This window comes from Pundamilia nyererei, unplaced genomic scaffold (genome assembly GCF_000239375.1).
Source record: "Pundamilia nyererei isolate P.nyererei 1_Seehausen unplaced genomic scaffold, PunNye1.0 scaffold00146, whole genome shotgun sequence".
NCBI lineage: Eukaryota > Metazoa > Chordata > Actinopteri > Cichliformes > Cichlidae > Pundamilia > Pundamilia nyererei.
In genome coordinates, this window is record NW_005187547.1 from 1,165,769 (window position 1) to 1,171,768 (window position 6,000).

Sequence of the window (6,000 nt, forward strand, 5' to 3'; positions counted from 1 at the left end):
ATCTCTGACGTAACTTTGGCCAGTATCACCTTTAGGGTCATCTTCTTGGACAGCCGTGACTAAAAGTGACCAATGGATCAGTAGCTCCACTTGTGTTAAATCCTTGTATTTTCACTCTTCTCTTTATGGTAGACTTGATTAATGTGCACATGCATCACCTGGCATGCAGCCTGTTTCAGTTGCTCCTTTTTCTCCATATTTGAACTTTTTTTTTTTTCCTTTGTCTTTTACTTAGTATTAGAGTGTTTGTTTTCATAGTTTTCTCATACATAACTTCCTGCCTCCTGGAGATTTTTCATGACCTTGTTGTGAAGAGGTTTTTCTATATCATGACTGTGATCACCACACACGCGACTTGAGGATTTCCAGGCCAGTTTATGTTGCCAAACACAGCACAATGTACCAAACTGTGGATGTCCCAATGTTCACGCCGTCTCTCAGATGGATTTGTTTTCTTTTTGCAGGCTAAGACAACTTGCACTGATATCTGCTTTGACTTGGGGTTCACAGAAGTACTTTTTAAAAGCCAAGTTTAAACCGAAGCCAGGCTTTGATCTTCTAATTAATGAAAAAAACAATAATGAAAAAAGTAGCCATACTTTTTCATTTAACAGTTTTGAGTAAACTGTCCATTTCATTTGAGCCCATGAAAACAGGCTGACAGCATTCAGGGCTTAAAGCAACACTGTGAGAAAAGTGTCACCGTTTAAACATTTTTGGACCTAACTGCATTTGAAAATGTTTCAAATTCAGGTGTCCTGTGGGTAGCATTTGCATTTTAACTCTGTCAGTGATGAGACCTTTACTCAGAGTATGCTGACTGATCATTTCCTTAGCAAAATGTCAGAGCCTTAGAAGTCATGGCTCTGACATATCGCCCAAGGTATTTCCATTTTTGCAGACGTCCATATTCTGCGCTCTCTTCTTCCTTTTTTTTTCCATGTTTACCCTTTTTCTTACATCCCTCTCTACTGTCTCTGGGCTGTCTCTTTGTTTTCAGCCACTTCCTCTCATCATTGACTGACTCTCACATAGAACACCTGCAGAGGATGAGACAGACTCAAAAAGCAATCAAATAAATTGTTTTTATTTAAAGGGTTTTATTTTCAGGGGGAGAAGTGGGTAAAAAAAACAAAACATAAGACCATTATTACTGGACAGCAAGCACTCAATTGTTGCCTTTCTTAGTGCACTTAAACTGAAAACAAAATATTTTTCCAGGAAGATAAAAAATACCTTTTATTTAGTCATAGTCAAATTCTCCTTTCCCCTTCAAGTACATTACAAAATTATAAATAAAAAATTTATGTGGAAATGTATGCACACATACTAATGTTCCATGAGTGCATCTAAAAAAGAAAGTATTGTTGAAAAAGTTATTTTTTGTAATTTAATTGATAAAAATGTAATTTTCATGGAGTCTAAGTGCATATGTCAAACTTCTCTTTAATTTTAATTTTGATTGAACCCTGGTATCTTTAATTCAGCTTTTCAACACATTACTGCTCAAACAGTAAAATACTGTGTAGCTTAATTTAGCTCTGTACATGCTTGGGGAAGACTGCAAACTTGACAGTGGCCCAGATGACCATCATCAACACCGTCCAGAAGGAAGGCGAGCCACAGAAGGTCATTTCAAAAAAGGCTGACTGTTCACAGTGCTGCATGGAAAACTAAGTGGTAGAGGAAAGTGTGGCAGGAAAAAGTGCACACACAAGCAACAGGGATGACTGAAGCCTTAAGAGGACTGTCAAGAAAAGTCGATTCAAGAACACGGGGAATGAAGACAGTGCAACAAGAGCCACAGATGGGTAGGAATGTGGCTAAACTGTCACATTACCAATGTCAAGCCACCCCTGAACCAGAGACAACGTCAAAAGTGTCTAAGTACTGAACTGCTGCTCAGTGGCCCTTTTTAGATAAAAGTAACATTTTAAGTCAAGGAAATCAAGGTCCTATAGACAGTCTTAAGGTCCTACGGCAGGAGAATTCAAGCTAGTGTGAAGTTTATTCATTCTGTACTGATTTAGGGTCCCATGTGGTCATCTTCTAATGGTGGTGAAGGTTTACCCACTATGTATGATCAAGTCAAAAAGTCAATGTTGCAACCTACTGGAGGTTTCAGAGCATTTCATGCATTCTTTCGCCAACAAGCTTCATAGAGATGCTGATATCTTTTCCAGCAGGACTCAACACTTTCTCACAGTACCAAAACTGCTGACCAATTTTTACTGTACTTGATTGACCTTTATATTTACCATTTTGAATTAAATAAAACATAAATAATGTAAAGATTGTAAGGAGTAGTTCCAAAGTAGTTCTCCAGTTATAACAGTTTATGCATGCATTTGTTTTGGCTTGTTTTTTCCTCTCATATCTGCGTATGTATGTGTATTTAGATTTGTATTTACTCCATCTGTTGAAGAACGTCACAGCTTTACAAAGAAGGACTGAATGTCTTTACACAGCATGATGGTTTTTTATTTCACCATCCAGAGAGCAACATCCCAGGATACACCGAAGATCCAGTAAAGATTTGCGGGATCATGTGTTTAATTGATAATTAATCCACATCATAACAAGAACAAGGAGACGACTGTGGCTTTGAATTTTAATCACCATTTTTATCTGTGCCACTAAACATCATCCAAATGATTTTGCTGCTGTCGTTTTCATTTTGAGCAGGAAGACTAATCCGGGCGAGAAGCAGTCGGTGCATGTTGTAGTGGGATACGTAACGTCATTCAGACATAGGTTAGTATTACATTCATGCCCGTCACAACTTCATTCAGACATTCCCACAATGATGCAACAAACCACTATTACAGAATTATTTAATACACGCAAGATTTCACAGCACAGCAGCTGATATTTAATGCATTGGGTTAGAGTTTTCTTCGCATGGGGACGACATTTTAATACTTAAAGCAGTCAACTAATAAAAAAAGCAGCTCAAGTATATAAATCACCGATCCCTGTCATCGTGTTCAAATGTCTGCAATTATTTTTTTCAGTTATTTACAACATTACGAGTGTACTGTAACTACTGTTACACCATGTGTGTAAATGCATGCACCTCTTTCAATTTGGAGAAGGTTGCTGACGGACGGTGATGTTGTGTGGTGCTGCAGGTATGCAATAAAGAAAGTGACCAAAAAAAAAAAAAAAAAACTTTGTCAGAAACAGTATTGTAGTTTCTTCTTTTGAGTCGTAAACCTGAACATCCGCCTTTGGTTTGTTCTGAACACCACTGTTGAGCAGTGGCTTGTAGACTTACAAACACAACGCTAAACGCTGTTCTAGCAACCATTGTACATTTTATCACAACAGTCTTGCACAGATGCACTCATTTTTACCTCAACTATCCTCTGCACTCATTATCCATCCATATGATTCTTATATACACACACAGTTTATCACACAAACACATACATAAACATACACAATACATAAACGTTGCTCAACTATGACATACGCACAAAGTGGCACGCACACGGCTTTTTTGTAGCTACTTGTAGAAAGATAGTTTGTTTTGTTGGCTGCTGAACAATCGCTGTGGGGTGTGATTTAACAGGGCTAAAGAAAGAAGCTCTGATCTTTAGGAGGTTCTCTTTGATTCTTGAAAGATGAAGGGAAAAATCGCCCCTGTTGGTCTGGGTATTTTGTTTTAGCCTCAAAGTAAAAAACAATATAAAAGAGACTCAAATTTTTAAGTGTTGGCCATGAAACAAAGGGGATTATGGGTGGTTTTGGTTTAATGATTGCAGGGACAAATGTAAAATCAAATCAAGTTATACAAATAAACTGTTCTACACAAGGCATAATTACTTTAGACAGAGTAATAGCTTACAAATGATGAAGACACAAGGAATAGACGCAAGAAAGGTTGGAAAACAAATGAAAAAAGGATCAACATTGAAGAAATTTAGTCAAACTAAGCTAAAACAGAATAGCCTGGGAGCAGATATGAGATCTTTGTCCCAGTCAAAGCCTCTAGTAGCTGGTCCAGGTCAATAACTTCACACACATACACACCAGCACCAGCAGTTTCTTCACCAAGTCAATAAACCTTCCTAACACTCTGTTCGGGCAATGCACTTGACTGTTTTTACAGCAGATTCAAATTGCATTGTGCTTGTTTCTCTGAGCCCTTCAGAACTGCAACAATATAAAGTATATAAGAAGAAATGTGTGGTTTGCTAGCCTGTGGAAACTATCACTGTTTTACCTACCTCCAGCAAGTAAAGGAAAGTGAGATCAACCATAATCTGACAGCTGAATTTACAGTTTGATAATGCATGACTCCAAATAAGCAGTGATTATGTATAATTAAGTAATGACTACTGAATATTTTAGGGGGAAAAAATAGAGAAGTTAGCTTAGAGAACAATGCAACAGTTCTGGTTAATCTTAAATATGTCAAACTCTGATTACACACAAATTAAAGCATACACAGAAAAGGAAACGAAGCAATCAATGTCTTTAAGCTTTCAGGGAGGAACTACACTTTGAGAAAACATGTTGGAAATTTCAGTGGTAACATTAAGTGAAAAGTTCTTTTATAGCTTTTAAAGGAAGTTTGAAAGTCCTTCAGATCTGCCCAGATCTACACACAAACACTCCTGATAGTAAGAAAAACGGACCATGAATGCATGAATAACTCTTTTAAAGGTGGTTGTGTGTGAAGATTTTTCTGTTTGACGGAAACAGAAAAAATAAATAAATTAAAACCTGGTGCTTGTTAATCCAAAGTAGTCTCCATCCACCTGCCTGAAACTTCAGTGCCTACATGTACATTGGTGGGAACATAGTTTGCAACTGTAAATGTGAAAATCCATTCGGGTGGAATTCATTCTTTTAACACAAAATACACAATAACACCATAATACAGATTAAACCATACAAAGGGAAACTTCTCATGCTTTTGAGATTATGCATATGATACACAAAAATATCCTGTAACATTGTCTCTTACAAAACAAGTTCACGGTGACATTTAAAGTGCTTTTTGGCTTTTTTTCTTTTAAGTATTTTTCAAGGATTTCAATATTTTGGTGACTATAGATTAGAAATATCCCTGCTGTTGTGAGGTTTTAACTTATACGGATGTTTATACAGACCTGATGAGAGTATTTAATTACACAATTTGGGGCGAGGGACTAAAATGCTGTCTGGAAATTTAAAACCTATTTCCCTGGATATTTCAGTAAATCATTTGCTGATTTAATAAAACATATACAATAGAGTCAAAGCTGAAGGAAAAATCAGTGTTTGTGCTTATTTTCTACTTGGAACCTTGAGTATCAGTGAACCATTGACCGAGCCATACAATAATCAAGACTGAAAAACAGCTTGGAACAAGTTGAAGAGCTGGAATACAGCAGAATAGTGACTCTTCAATGACATGCCCATTGTAGAGTCTTTACTTTACAATGCAAAGCTCCTTGAAAGCGACTGTTATTATATGCAGGCACTATATAAATAAATAAAAATTGCATTTGAAGGTTGTCTATGGAAGAATAATGACGGATTAATAGGAGACAGAAGTATAATGGAAAATCTGTAACAGTTCAGGTTTGGAGTTAGCCACACTAGTTGTAATGGTAAAGGTTAGGGTAAAGAGCTTTGCGGAAAAAATACGTCAATGAGGATCATCACAAATACAGAAAGGGGAGTGTGGATGTGTATGAAGGCCTAGATATCTCCTGGATCATAACAAACTCTCACAATACACACAGGACAAAAGTAGTCACAATAACAACTTGTCCAGCAAAGCACTTTATAAACAGAGTCTAACCCAAGCTCCACTGTTATCATCTTCAATGCCCTGTACCAACATAGAGCAGAGCAGCTATCCGAACGCTACCCCAACAGAGGTCGATTATCTTGTTAATAATTTTACCTCCTCACTACATATGACTCTGGATACTGTAGCTCCAGTGAAAACTAAGGTCTCTAATCAGAAGTATTTGACTCCGTGGTATAATTCTCAAACACGTA

At 37.1% G+C, this 6,000-nt stretch overlaps 1 protein-coding gene across 1 annotated transcript in view; it reads right to left on the bottom strand.

Moving 5' to 3' along the window:
• cdkal1 (CDK5 regulatory subunit associated protein 1-like 1) overlaps window positions 1–6,000 on the bottom strand; it is a 246,637-nt gene that overhangs the window by 19,922 nt on the left and 220,715 nt on the right. The gene's annotated exons all lie outside the window — the stretch shown is intronic.